This window comes from Pteronotus mesoamericanus, unplaced genomic scaffold, assembly GCF_021234165.1.
Source record: "Pteronotus mesoamericanus isolate MK-2021 breed Mesoamerican mustached bat unplaced genomic scaffold, CSHL_Meso_final contig_311, whole genome shotgun sequence".
Classification (NCBI taxonomy): domain Eukaryota; kingdom Metazoa; phylum Chordata; class Mammalia; order Chiroptera; family Mormoopidae; genus Pteronotus; species Pteronotus mesoamericanus.
Genome location: NW_026555132.1, coordinates 2,398,665 through 2,414,274, shown reverse-complemented (window position 1 = coordinate 2,414,274; position 15,610 = coordinate 2,398,665). Strand labels below are relative to the sequence as shown.

Genomic DNA, 15,610 nt, shown 5'->3' with positions numbered 1-15,610 from the left:
CCAGGTCTTCCCACTTTGAATTCATAGTAGGGGCACTCCATACTGTTGCCTGATTCTAGAGTCAGGCCACGTGGCTTTATCTGTTCCATGTGTCTGCCCCACCTGTGAGTCTACTATGAACTTAGTAGACTTTTTTAAAAAAGTTACTGGGATTTCAATGTTCCCTACTCCTTCTCGAACCACCCAGATGCTTACTAAAACATGAAACATTTAACATTTTATATTTAAAACTGCTTTAAAGTGTGTTTTGACTTACAAGAATTACATGTTCTTGAAAAACTTCAGGCAATACAAAAAAAAATACAGAGGAAGTTCTTTGGCTCAGTTTTCCTCATGGTCATCCATTCTCCAAAGAAAATCACTGTTACATTTGAGTGTGTCCCTCAGATATTATCTGTTCATCAACAGATATTTATACACTGTTTTAGACATATGTAGCTGTACTACATATATATATAATATATTTGCAACTTATCTTTCTTATCTAACAGTAGATGGAAAGCTTTTCATGTCAGCTCATGTAGAGCTACCCCATTCTTGTAAATGAGAGCATTTTCATATAAACAGTTTCTCAATTTTTGTAATTACTAGGAAGGCTGTAGCAGGTATAATGTATCTGTATCCTTGAAGACTTGCACCAGTACGTGTAACATTTTCAAATTAAAGATGAGGGCAGTTGGAGAAGGAAACCCTTTGAAATGATGGCTATGAACAGGATACACAGCAATGGATCTCCTGGCTTATCGGCAGGGGCGGCGGGGGGGTGTCCCTGGTTGTGTAGACATATAAGTGAAGGTAACAGCTAAGTCCAGACAGGCCACTGACATAGCAACCCTCATTTTAGACAACAGCTTCCCATTTTGCGTCATCTCCGTTTCCACTGCAAGGAGGAGTGTCCGCTGGCCCTGCTGGCTGCATGATGCAATCAGAGGGGTGGCATGGAAGTGCACAGCTATGAAGGTGTGCCTCGCCCAGCGGGGGAAGTATGGAGGGGGCCAGACTCAACCTGCAGGTATTTGGATATTGGAAACTATGGCCCTGAGTATGATGGCGGTCAGATTTTGGGGTGCAATGTGTGAAAATAGAGTAGTCTCATCTCAGTCTCCTGGAAGTGAGCTGCAGCTGGCTTGGAGGCAGCCCCTTTGTACAGAGCATGGCGAAGGGTGAGGGGGATGCTAAGGCAACATGTCAAACCCACCAAGGAGGCTTTGTGACCCCAATGATATTTTTCACAGAGTGTGGTAGATTCTCAATGTAACCACAATGACATCCGCTCTGTATCAGGCAGAAGAGCAGATGCAATTACAAAAGTTCTGGAGATGGCTGCTTGCTCTGGGGCCAGGTGTTCAGAGAGCTGGATATGGCCCGCCTCTTGCCTCCAGGTCAGCCCCTACCCCCGACACTGCAGCATTCACACAGGATGGCGTGAAGAAATGAGAACAACCTCACTCTGCCAAGCGAGCCCTTTACTTTCAAAAAAACGTCCAGAGAGATAGGATAAACACTAATCAGTTTCTATGAAGAATTTAAACAGGTTCCCCCCTCCACATGTTTGTTCTTAAAACATGGAAATAAAATAACTTTAATTTACACAAATTAAAGGCCTATCCAAAATGCCCAGCTGGGTGGGGCAGTGGTAGGGGATTGATCAAGGCCCTATGCCACAGTTCCTGAGACGCCAGCTCAGGGACAACTGGAACGATGGCTGTGGCAGTTGCCTGCTATCCCCCTTACCTAAGGAGTTAGCTTTTGGGGACTAGGAAGGCCTTCCAGCTCTAGAGTTAACAGGCCTTGCTTTATCTCACTCACAGATATGTGTGCGTCAACTCTACTTCCCTTTTGCCACTCCCACTTCCCTCCATCCTAGGACCTCAAGGTCATCTAGGCTGCTCTCACCTCTTACCTGGACTTTTGCAATGGTCTCCTACCTGGCCACCCAACTTTTACTCTGGTCCCTTCCATTGCTTCTGGTTCCTTCCAGTGAAAACCTTGCCCTGCAATGTCCCTGCTTCAACATTCAAGGGCTTTGCATGGTCCCTGGGGACACACTGGATAGTCCCAAATGTTGCCCGAGGCCCTGCACACTCAGCTCTGCAACCCCATCTCCGTCCTTTCCTGCTCGCCCTCTTCACATATGCTAGGCTTGGTGTCTCAATGGTTTGGAAAGGGCCCTTTCTCCTTTCTACCTCAGTCTGTTTTAGCATGCTATTCCCTCAACCAGGAATGTCCTCAGCTCTACTTAGTAAACTGCTGTTCCTTAAGACCCAGCTCAAGCATTGCCTCTCTATGGGGCTCAGGTCCTTGCCCCCTCCCACTCCTGTGCAGGATAGACCCCCTGGACCTTGGACATTCCTGGGCTGAAGCACTTATTCTGCATAACAATGGTTTGTTTGCTCATCCAGCTTGATGACCAGACCCTTGATTATTTGAGGAAGAGACCTCATCTTGCTCATGTTTATACTGTGTTGCCTGACAGAGAGTGTGGCACACTCGTGGGCTTCAAGAAACCCTTGTTTGGTGAATGCTAAATGAAAGCAAAAGCAGGGTGCAGCAAACCAGAAGAGACAGAGATAGTTAATACCAAGTAAGTGTGGTCAGGAAAGGCTTCACAAAGTGACTGGCTTGAAGATAGTTTAGAACTGGGAGAGAAGCTGTCTAGAACAAGGCATTGGACTTGGTCAAGATGGTACTGATAGGATGCTTTAACATATAGCCATAGTGTGACTGAAAGAAAAAGAAGAAGGAGGAAGGGGAGACGGTAGATGCATTAATGGTGTATATAAGGATATTTAACTCAAATCGGATGTGTATTTACCCCTGAAGAGATGCAAGTTATATGTAGCAACCTGAACAGAGTTTAAGAGAATAAGGACATGTAGAAAATGCAGGAATTAAACAAGAATGTTGAAGCAGGAACTGAACAATGATAAATACTGAGCATACTGGAAATGAAAACTTTAAATATAAACGAGGATGCACTCCACGTTGGACATAGCTGAAGGGATAATTAGTACAATAGAAGCTAGCATTGAGGAATTCACAGAGAATGCAAAGCAGGGAGAGAAATGCAGAAGCAATAAAGACAGAAGCAGTTTGAAAAGCTGTTGCGGTGTGGATCAGCACTGTGAAGTGTTTACTAGGATTTCAGAAAAAGGAGAATAAAGGAAATGTAGAGAAGGAATTTTCCACAATTGAAAACACAAGTGTTTTTATTTTTTTAATTTATTTTTTTATCTTCTATTTTTCATTTATTTGTTTATTTTATTGTTGTTCAAGTACAGTTGTCTCCATTTTCCCACCACCATTTTCCCCCACCCCACCCACCCGCACTGCCCTCCCTCAACCCTACCCCCCTTTGGCTTAGAGTGCCAAATAGAATAAGTAAAAATACTGTATATCCTTTTCCAAACATACCAAAGAGAACCACTAGACATCAAAAGCAATGAGAGGAAGGCATCTCAGAATGCTAGAGGAAGCTAGGACAATGTTTGAATTATGTTTTAGGGATCCATAGTCGCAGCTTGGATGGGGTAAGGAAAAAACTTTTCTCATTCTAGCAATAAGTAATATCCTATGGATTCACTCACTAATTGGACCTATCCAACTGTTTTTTCACCTCCTTTATTAATATTAATCACATGTTCACCATGCAGCCAAGAAGGAAGCTTTGACAGTCAGCCATTAGTTTATACAAGCAAGCATTGTCACTTTTCTGCCCTAGCAACACTGAGATAACATGAGAGTTGGGTATTTTCTCCCTTGTGTCTTTCTTTACTGAAGAACAATAAAAAAATATTTGAAAGATGTATCCATACCTCAAATTCATTTGCCATAAATCTCTTGAAATTATTGCATTTAATTTTGCTTTGTTTATAGTAAATAATCAATTTAGTTCCTTAATTAGACTGTTAAATGCAGATTGTTAAAGATCACAGCGATGACAGAATTGGTACAAGTTTCATCATAATACGCCTGCTTATGAGAACAGACATTAAACACTAAAAAGGATTAATATTTAACATGGATCATTTGTCATGTGGGCAAATACTCCTGGTACATTTAGAGCCAGGATCTTTATATGGTTCCAGAGGGACTCTTTGGCAAATTTTGCTGATGATTTGTTAAACAGTTGAAACATGTATAGACATTATTTGTTTTCTTATACAAAGCTCACACACTGTCAAACAGACACATAAATGAGGTATATATTTTGGTTCTCAAACAAGCTAAAAGTCAGCTATATTTTTAGGAAGCTTTTCCTTCTAAGCATGTTTTAAAAGCTGAAAATATCACACGTTGGAAGGCCACAAAATTTAACATGTATGTCTTGTCATCAGGGAAACATGGCATTATGCTGCCCTGCACAATCTGTGCCCCTTCCCAAGAGGCTGTTCAAAGACCAACATGGCTGCCTTTGCCATAGCAGAGACTGTTTTCCTCTCACCTCTCTTAAATGTGGTCTCTGTTCCCAGAAAAATTGTTTTTGGCTACATAACTCAGGGAATAACATTTTGCACATCCTTCCAGTAGCCAAGGAGGCTAAAACTATTATAGTTGCCTTCTAAACCACAATCATAAATTAATATTAACCCTGTATAAGAATGAATTTAATTATTTTTCTAAGAAGTATGTATTTACAGTTCTCTGAGATAATCAATAAAAAGAAAACAAATTCTGATTAACAGAGTAAACATCCTATTTTCCCTCCTACTCCTTCCCAGTCAAATAATCATATATAATACACTTAAAACTGGAAAGGTGCAGCATTCTTCTTCCACCAAATATTTAATTAAAACTCCCATAGAATTCTTTTCTTCTGATGTGAGTGCCATGAATATATTGCTAAGCTTGAAGCAGAGGCTAAATGGAATAGTTCTTTGGTGGAAGTCAATGTTGTCTCATTAGTTTGTCGTTGTTGTGGTTCAGGTTCTTCTGAGATCAGATGAGACTGAGATCGGGCATGTTCATGGTGGTATGTCTGTAGACTCAAGTTCCAAAAAGGTTGAAAATTTTTCTAGGTCCTTCTCCATCTCAGTATATTGTTCTTTAAACCTCTGCATAGCTTTTCTGTGCTCTTCATCCATTTCAGCCTGTTTGTTGTGTTGGTTTTCATGAAATTTTCACACTGGATTGTATGCTGGTTTTCACTAGGTATTAAATGGTCATTATAACTCTTTTTCTCTTTATTTCTGCTTTCTCTGTTGGAGTTTACAGACCAAGTCAGTAGCTGCTTGCAATCTCTGGAGCACTTGATTGTTCCTCTACATTTGGGAAAAATGTGTTCATTTGTTTCATTGATCATATTCTTCAAATTTTCAAGAACTCACATTTCTCCAAGACCATGTTTTCCTTCAGATTCTTTCACAAAGTAAAGGGTTTCCCCTTGAATAACTGGTCTGTGATCTACCAGCCTTGAATGAATTTCTCCAGAGGTGGCCTCACAACCCACAGTGATCTCCATTCTTCTACCACTCATCTGGACACAGACCTATCCAACCCTTTAAGAGCTGAATTTCTCCTCAAAGTTACTTTAAAAAAAAATACGTGTGTGTGTGTGTGTGTGTGTGTGTGTGTGTATACACACATTTGTATACATATAAATCTTCACTGGAGGACATTTTCTCATTGCTTTTTTTTTTTTTTTTTGAGAGAGAGAGAGAGGAAGGGAGAGAGAGAAACATCAATGCGAGAGAGGAGTGACTGGTTGCCTCTTGCATCCATCAGGACCTGGAATAGTACACGCCTGGACCGGGGATTGAACTGGAAACCTAGGTATGTGCCCTCACCAGGATGTAACCCTCCAACTTTCTATTACAGTATGACGTTCCAATCAACTGAGCCACACCAACTAGGGCCTCAGTTACTTTTTAAATGAAATTTTTTATTTAAAAATAATCGTAGCTTGACATTGCAGTTATAAGAATAGTACAAAGAGATCGTGAATTCCCTTCACCCACTTTCCTCCAATGGTAACATCTTGTTTGACTATAGTACAATATCACCAAAGATTACTTTTTATGTTTAATAATTAATTTTTGAGATTTATATCTTCTTGATGTTATTTTTGAATAATTGTGCACTACTGATAGTTGTAATGATGGTGTAATCTGAATAACTTTTTAATACTTAGACATTATGGTTACAGGAAATTAAAATTTCAACTTATATATATTTTTGGCAGAGAAGAATGATCAATAAACAATCTTCAAGTACATAGAATCACAAGTTCAAGGAGAAAAAAGAATGAGGAAAAAATTCTGAAAGTTAAGGAAGAACTTTTTCTTTCATTTTTTAAAATGAGTGATGGTTAAAATAAAATTGATACATTATTTATTTATAGTCTGTTATACACAATTAAAAAGAGTGATGTAAAAGTTTTATTTTAAAATATCAATATTTACAACACATTGGAAATTATATGCTTTAAAACAATTTATGTGAAAAATGATGTCAACTTAATATTGAATGAGGGAGCACACCCATGTTCATAGTAGCATTATTCACAATAGCTAAAATGTGGAAGCTATCAAGGTACCCATTGGTGGATGAATAAATGAATAATCAAAATGTGTTATATCCATACAATGAAATGTTTTGCAGCCTTAGAAAGGAAGAGTGTGGGGGGAAATAGGAGAGGGTGAAGGGGGGATAAATATTGATGAGTGAGACCTGACTTGGGGTGGGGAGCACACAGTATAATATCCAGATGATATAGACAAAATTTTTTGAAAATGAAAAATAAAATAAAAAGGAAGCCAACTTTGACATATACTACAGCATGGATGAACCTTGAGAACCTTGTACTAAGTGAAATAAGCTAGTTATAAAAAGACAAATAGTATGTGATTCTACTTATATGAAGTACGTGGAGTAGTCAAAATCATAGAGACAGAAAATAGAATGGTGGTTGCCAGGGCCTGGGGGTTGGGGGAATGGGGAGTTACTGTCTAATGGGCATAGGCTTTCAGTTTTGCAAGAGTTCTGGAGATGGATTGCACAATTATGTGGATATACTTACTACAGCTGAACTGTACACTTAAAAATCGTTCAGATGGTTAGTATGTTACATGCATTTTACCACCATAGTGTTATTTATTTATTTTTTTGTGAATGTCGAAGTATGTAGTCTTTCATATACTGGGGGAAGCACTATGCAAGAGCAATAAGATTTAATCACAGCTGCCACTGTTTGTTTATACATTCCTCTACTGATGGAGCTTTAGGATGCTTTAGTTTTTGTTGTTATGAACAGGTGCTAAGGAGAATAGCCTTATACATACTCCCTAGATTCCATGTACAAGATTTTCTCTAGGGTGTCGACCCAGAAGAGGAATGACTTAGAAGCAAGTTGCCTTTGAGAGCAATGACTGACTCGAACCATGGTTCTCTTCAAACCTGTAGCTATTGACTTTTGTCGGCAGCCGGCAGCCAGCAGCCGCGACAGCCAAGAAGCCAGGCATGTGGGCGAGGTTGGGCGCCTGGGCACGCGCGCAGCTCAGGGAGTAGGGCGGCGGCTACACGGCCCGGCGCTGGCAAGCAGCGGTGTACTTGAGGTTGTCGGTCGGCTAGATAGCCTTCGAGGAGGAGCTGCTCAATGCCTCGGGGACATTCCTGCTGCAGGCTCCCACTACGCGAAAAAGCAACTCCGAAATGCAAGTGCAGCAGATGCTTTGGCCGCAGGGCCGTGGGCGCCTGCCCCACGTGAACCTGGGCCTTTGCTCGCTGATGACGACGCTCAGGTCACCCTCTGCTAGGCTCGCTGCTCCTAACTGCAGCCCTGTTGGGCAGAGTTCTAGGACCAGACCCTGGACCTGAGCTTCATGGGTCGCCGTCGTGTGCTGGGGGCTCAGACGCGCGACTAAGACCTCAAGGAAGACGAGTTCCCCCACCTGCCCGTACATTTGCGGGTCGGGCCCCATCAGCTGCACTCGGAGCGGCTTCAATGAGGACTTTCACCCCGTCGTGCTCGCCGACCAACAGGTGGACCAGGCGCTACGGGGGTGGGAGGGGGAGGAGCAAGTCTTGGGGAAAGAGAAGGAGAAGCTGGCCCTGAGCCGGGACAACGAGCTGGCGCCGAGAGCCGGGATGAAACTCAGTGAGGCCGGGGTCTCAACCCAGCTCCAAGCCCTGGCGGCTCTTGGCAGACTGTTTGCCCGCGATTGTGCTTTTGGTGTGAATGAGCCTCAAATGCAGACAGACTGAAATTATATGCTGAGTGTTGTCACTCGGCTTTCGCAAAATTATGGGGCCTTTCTCCCTCTCACATTGTTCCTTGGTAGCTGAAGCTAATTCAGAGTCTTCTTGGTTTGGGAGTTGGGGAGAACAGGAGCGACAAGATTATATAATGTTGATCACTGCCAGAGTTAGTCATATGCAATATGCATAAATAAGGCTCCCCCCCCCCCCAATTGGGCCTCACGGTTCCCCAGACTGAGGCATCATGTCTGTCAGGTGACTCCTAAGCTCTCCAAAACCTATTCAGATTTTTTGTTTTAAATTTTGAGCTGCAGTGCTTATATTCTCATTTTCATGAGTTACATGTTTGTTTTAATTATTTTGAAATAATTATAGTCTCAGAGTAAACTGGATAAATAATACAGGACATCCTTTGTACCCTTTTTGCTCAGCTTCCCCAAATGGTAACATTTTACATAAGCAGAACCAAACTAGAATTGGTTATTCAGATTTTACAAGGAAACTTTTTGCGAAACTACTTGCATTTACCATTTCTGTATTGATAATGATGTTAAAGTGAGTAGGAAGGATAAAACATTTATTGGTGTTGAACTCTATATGGAATCAAAGATTCTGGTTATGTTATACTTTAGAAACCTTTAAAACACAGAATCCTACATGAAGGATTATGTTAGTGTATAAAGCTGGTACTTAGCTAGGTTATGGTAATCATACTTTAAAAACTAAACTTACAGGGATGAGACTAACTTTCTCTCCTAGGTGGCCTTTGGCTAGTTAATAAAACCAGGAGATGAAAAAAACCAAAACAACAACAATGACAACAACAAAAAAACCCTATAGCTATTGAGTTCCCATTTACCCAAATGGTTTATAACTCTCAGTTTTGTCAGTCTTTTCAAATCTGCCAGTCTGATAGCTGTGAACTGGTATCTCATTGTTGTTTAAATTTGCATCTCCCTAAGTAAGGCTGAGAGTGAGCATCTTGTAATATATTGGCCATTCAGCCCGCATCTTCTGCAAAGTGCCTGTTTGCATTCTTTGCCCACTGCTTTGCTGGGCGCCAGCAATGTAACTTCCGCACGCCTGGACTCTGGAAAGAGTCCCTTCTTTCCAGAACTCACATCACTTAAAATACAAATTTTATTGGTGCTTAGAGAACCTGATTTCTTTCCAACAATTGTGCACTACTAATTTCTTTTTTTCCCTCACCTGGCAATATATGTTTTAATTTTTGTTTCATTTTTATAATTACAAGTAATTTCAAGTTTATTTCCTTTCCTTAAAATACAAAGCTAAACCATTAAAAAGGTACAACCAAAAAAGACATCTTAACTCACATTAACAAGCTCCATCTGATTGTCTCCCACTTCAAGGACCACTGACCAGCTAAGTGTGGGGTGGGGGAAAGACTTTCTTAGGTAGCACGTCCTGAGGTGGGGTGGGTGGGGTGGGGGCTGGGGAGCATCAAGGTTGAGGACAGGTTCTCACACCTGTCTCCGTTCATTTTTACCCAGGACCAGGGGTGTTGGGAGACCCCAGGTCAGGGCTCCGGAGCTCCAGTGCCCCAGAGCTCCAGAGCCTCCACCCGCTTCAGCCCCTGGACTGCAGGTTAAGAGGGAGTGAGAATTGTTCCCCTTCCCTCTTCAGGCTGGAGGAAGCTACCTACTCCTCCTACCTTCACAGCCCAGGTGGAAAACTTTGCTGTTAGCTTCGATCCCTGGTTGCTGGACCTGCCCGCTCCCTGGGTTGGGGCCTGCAGGCTCACCCTTCAGTTCATGGCTGCACATTCTGTGTTTTGCAGGAAGGACACCAGGTGGTCCAGCAGACAAAGCCTAGCAGCAGGTGGGAAACTTTCAATCTAGCAGAATCAGGTTGAGATGGGGTGGGTGTTGGGAGGGTCAGACAAGTAATTTCTGGTCCCACTACAAAACTTTATTTTTTTTTATTAGAATAGAATACCATCTCAAATCTACTACAAAAAAAAAATCAAATCAAAAGAAGAAAAAAGAGAAAAATGCAGCTACTTCACTTTCTTTAAGATCTATTGATATATACATGTAAGTTGTTTTCTGTGTTTTTCTTTTTAATTTTTTATTAATAAAAAATAAATTTAGTGTTCACATTTTATACAGAATGCCCCAGTTTAGAAAGCCCTTCCCCAGTCGGGCTAGCTAAGCAATGCTTTTCTCTGCCCACATCTACTCTAGTGACCTGCCCTGATGCTTGGAATTGCCCAGGAAGCCTGAGCCTGTGCAAGAGTAAAGCTAGGTCTGGCCCACACCTCCTGGCCACCGGGTCTGCGAGCTTTCGAAAAAGCAGAAGGAAAGACTAACTTACTCTGAAACCTTTTAAAACAATATTCATCGTATGCTTTTATGTGTACCTGTTGAGATGACAGGAAAACAAGAGCTTGGGATCATCTCGCCCAGCCTAGGCCATCAGGAGGTGGTGTCTTCCTGGTGTGCACCACTAATTTCAACAACCAAATGAGCCTTCAGCTCTTTTCATTCATGAGCCTTCCTGAGTCCTGTTGTATTTACAGTTAAGGCTCTGGGGAAAAAAACATTATGAGGCCAAATAAAATATACCTGTCAAAAGGCTCATTTCTTTCATCTTCTTAGCATGTGTATATGTGTGTGAGAGAGAGAGATTGAGAGTTTGTCTTGAAACAGTTTACCCCCAATTGAAACTTAAAAAGGTTAGTGGAAAAATTTTTTTTTACACAAAGATTTCATTCTGTAGTGGGCACTGGCTGAAGATCCATGAAGTAATTTCACTCAACCGTATAGCTTTTCATTCTCATCTTTTATAAACTGTGAACTGAAGGGTAGGAAGCCACCCCCCATTGCCCCCCCAGCCCCGGCCCCACCCCTGCGACTTTCTGAGGGGATATGAACAGTTCTGTTCCTATGCCTGTGGGGTGAGCTGTGGGAGCTGGAGGAGAAGCAATGGAAACAGTGCAAGAGAGGAGAGCAATTGTTTCCACTAGCTAACCACCAGAGCCTGAGGACGGCTGAAAAGGCTCCAGCTCCTCCTGTAGCACAGGAACCCATTTAGAAGAGTTTTCACCTTTGGGTAGAGACGGAGGGGAGGTGTAACCCTGGAGAAGGAGGAAGAAAAGGAGGAGCTTAGGAAGAAAAGAAAAGAAGATGGAGAAGCCAAGGACTTTCCTCCTTTGCTAGCCCTCTAGTCCCTCCTCCCTCTCTCACTTTGGGTGGGGATTAGAGCATTTCCCAGGGTGATTTTCACTTATTCCATTTAGCCAAGTAAAGAAATGAACTGCTTCCTTCATACCTCAGACGCTGAGGTACATTGTCCATCTGGAATGTTCCTATATGTGTCCACAGACACAGCCATGTAATAGGGTCTCTCTTACCCTCTTCCATACCCCCGCACCCCCACCCCGGCACCTGTGCAGGAGTAGGAGCTGCAGGGAGCTGGGGTGCCTGGTGGGGTTTGCAGCTGGCGTCCTACTTCAGGGCCTTCTGATTCCAGTTTCTGCAGGTGCCAGCGCGGAAGGACACCTCAGCAGTGGGCGCAGTCACGTGATACCACCCACATAGGGGTTCCAGGATGTGGTGGGTACAGCTAGGACCAGCACGAATGGAGCCCAGCCCAGGATGACTCCTTCAGAGACTAAGGAGGAGGGGAAGAGGAGAGGGCAAGCAGGGCGACCAGGGACCAGGGCCGTTTTGCCTGACCTCAGTCTTAAAGGAAGCGAAGAAGAGACTGGCGGAGCAGTGGTGGGGAGCCAGGCTTCAATCAGGCATTGTTGCAAAGGCACAATGGCCAGAAGCAGTTTCGTGTGTTTGGGGAAACAGCGCCCATTAGGCCTGCTGATGCAGCTGCAGTGGTGGGGGCCGGTTCACAGCAGCGCCTGTAAGGAGCTCGCACCCCCTCCCCTGCTCAGTTGCTCATTCTGTACAAATTTCTGGGCCACCCATTGACAGAGGTCTAAAATATCCACCCTGGTTGAGCCAAGGCCTGGACCCCTCCCACCATGTCTCACTGGAAGTTCATTTTCTGTGCACAGCCAGCCCCCATCAGCGGCAGCCAGCACATTTCCTCTCTTGCCCCAGGAAGCAGTGGCGGAGTCCTGGCCTTATGCAGCTTCATCTGTAAGTTACAGAGGTCAGCGTGCAGCACCGAGGTAGAAACTGGGATCCCATAGTGGGGTGGACAGGGCCATGTGTTGAGGGAAAGGGGAAGAAACGCCTGAGGGCCCCTGGGAGGGAGAGGAGAAGGGAGGGATCCAGAGTCTGGACTTGGAAGTGAACTCAGAGAAGCTCTGATCCCACACATTTTATAGAGGAAGAAAAAAGGAGGCCCAGGGAGGAGGAGCGTTTTCCAAGTATCTCAGGAGGCCCTAACAGGCAGAGCTGGGACCAGCTGCCCGCGACACTGGCACCACGCCCTCCGCCCGCCAGCTTGCCAGCCCTGAATAAAGTGAGAGCGCGGTCCGGTCCAGCAGGCGGCGACGTCGCTCCGGGTTGGGCGTGGTAGGGCGCTCGAGGGAATCGGAACTGGGGCAGCGCGGGATCGCTAGCAAAACTGAAGGTGTGCACGGTTTTTTCCCAGCCACCGGTACCAGCGTTGTTCGCGTCCCCACCTAGCCCCAGTCTCCCCGCTGCGGCTCCGGCCCGGGCGCTCCTCAGGATCCCGGACTCCGAAGAGTGACCTGTCCTATTACAAGCCCCGTAGAGTCCTACTTTTCTTTGGCGACCAAGTTTACTGTTGGGGCATGGGGGTGGGATTGAGAGAGGGATTTGCATCTTGACCGGGGATCAAGTGACTTTAATTACGAAATGGAGTTTTTGGCCCAGGATCGGGTGGGAGGATATTTCGGGTAGACTCACCTCCCCCAATCCCTCGTTATCTACCAGTTAGTGTTAAGGCATCTGTGCAAGGCGCCGTCCGCGGAAGAAGCTAGAAAAGTCAACGCTTTAATGGCGGGTAGGAGTCCCCAGTTTTAGAACTTCTCTTCTTTGGGCCAGGATGGGAGTTGTCCCGACTCTCCTCCCCTCACCTGTAAGGAATGGAAAGGGACTGACTGGAGAGCCGCGGGTACCGGACTCGAGATCCGTTTCCGGGACGCCTGGAGCCCCGCCCGGGGCTGACCTGGCTGCAGTCTGCTGGCCCCCTTGCGGGGATCGCGCGGTCGAGGCGGAGGTCCTCTCGCTCGATCATCTCGGTGACCTGTAGTCCCGAGAGGAGGGTCCCCGGGTCGGGGAGGAGGAGAAGGGGGCATCGACGGGAAGCAGACGGCGTGCGGATGCTCGGGATGTCCCAGGGGCCGGTGGAGCGCCCCGCCCCTGGTCTGCGCAGGACGCGGAGGTTCTGTGAAGACAAAAGTCCAGGCAGAGCGTCCAGAGTCTGGGGCATTGGCACCGGCCGGGCTGGCACGGGGAAAACCCCGGGGCGCCAACGGGAGAGGTTGCAGGAGCCGCGGCCTCTCTGAGGTTACTTCGGTCTGGTCACAGATTTCATCCCGCTCTTGTGCGGGCCCTGGTGGTGCTTGGAATTAAAGCTCCTTGGTCAAAATATGTCCTGTTGTCTGTCATTAACAAGTCATTGTACCCAGCCGTTTTCTTCTGGTGATGTGAATTATGGATTTTGGTTGTTCATAGGAGTTCTGAGCTGATTAGACACAGCAATGGAGGGCGGGTGGTGGAGGTGCAGTGGGTGCCTGGAGCCTGCACTGAATTTGTCATTTTAGCCAATCCCTAAATCCCTCTTTGCCTCGGATGTGTACAATCAATGTTTAACCTGAAAGTGCCTTCTTTTTCAGGTTAAAAATGTTTTGGAAAATAGAAGAGAAAATTGCTCATAGTGCCAATAGAGAACTATAATCACTCTTAATTAACATATTGGTATATTTATTTTGTATTATTTTTGGTCTTTGTTTCAATTTTATACTTATGTACTTTTAATTTTTTCATTATTGTTATATTTTCTATTCATGCTTACAACATGCTTTTAAAAATTCTTACATCATACACATTTCTCTTGTAACATGTTCTTCATGAGTCTCACATGGTTTCCATGTAACATTTCGTTCCTATTTTTCCCATTTAGTCCCCAATTAGTAGGACAGTTAGGTCATATTTAATTTCTCATTATGATGCAGTGATTTCAAAATAGAATGTAATTTCATTTTTTAATTTCTTATTGACCCTAAGTTTCTTAAAAAATGTTAGTTACAGTTCTTACAGTGGATAGATCTTCCCCATTTGATTTTAATTGCATTGCCCTGTGGTCTGAGAATATGAACTGTATTTATGTTTTTTGGAATGTTGAGCTTTTGGTTGATGGTTGATTTTGTAAGTAACTTTGAGCATAGTTTTGAATGAATAATTGAGTATAAAATTCTATATACTAGATCATGCTTAGTAAAGTATATTATCCATACTTGCTATGTTCTTTATTTTTAGTCATTTGATCTGTTAGTTTCTGAAAGAACTATAAGTTTCCAAAATGTTTGTGGATTTACCATTTTCTTTATTATTATTTCTATCACTTACATTTCTAACAGTTTGTGTTTTACATATTTTATTAAAATTTTTTTCACCTTGAGTGACATATAATTGATATATAACATTGTATAAATTTAAGAACATAATTACGTGATGATTTCATATACATACATATATTTTGCTAGATGATTACCGCAGTAAGGTTGGTTAACATATGCATCTCACATAGTTACATTTTGTGTTTGTGTGTGAGTTGAGATCATCTCTCTCAGCAACTTTCACACATACAATACAGTATTGTTAATTATGCTGTATGTTACATCCTCAGAACTTACTTTCATCTTATACCTGGAAGTTTGTGTCCTTTGATCATTTTATTTCCATATTTTAAAGTGATATTATAAAGTGTAAGAACCACATGGCTGTTAGGATGATAAATAAACATATTGGCATAAATATCTTTTTATGAATTTTGAATTATTTTATTGGACTGGATTTGCAGAAGGAAATGGCTTTGAAAGCCAAATTGGCCTCTTACGAGTTTGACAAATGTACGCTGTTGGCTGCCACATGACAGTGCTTGCTTCACTGAAACCTGGTCATCAGCAGGCATAAAAGAAAAACAAGATAGTGTTATTTTGAGAGAGGTAAGAAATGGAGATGCTTAAAAAATTTTTCTTTGATGTTTATTGAAATCGACCCCCCCTCCCACAGTAGGTCTGATAATCAATTGAATTTTCTTTTTTAGATGTGGATTTTCTGTTCTTGTCCTTTTGTACTTCTGTTTTCTAACTTTTCACTTGAGGTTAATATCTTCCAGTCCTTACGTTCTAGGGATTATGTGTACTCTACCACAAAACACATTATTGAAGAAGAAAAAAATTAGCCCACCAAACCAGATACTTCAAATTCACCTTGACTGCCTCTTTCCCCATTGCTCC

General features: G+C 43.4%; 2 pseudogenes; one reads left to right on the top strand and one right to left on the bottom strand.

Moving 5' to 3' along the window:
• Window positions 1-4,964: 4,964 nt before the first annotated feature.
• Window positions 4,965-5,461, bottom strand: LOC129072160 (biogenesis of lysosome-related organelles complex 1 subunit 5-like; annotated as a pseudogene).
• Window positions 5,462-7,110: 1,649 nt separating this feature from the next.
• LOC129072159 (mitochondrial import inner membrane translocase subunit Tim29-like) lies at window positions 7,111-8,202 on the top strand (annotated as a pseudogene).
• The last annotated feature ends 7,408 nt before the right edge of the window (window positions 8,203-15,610 follow it).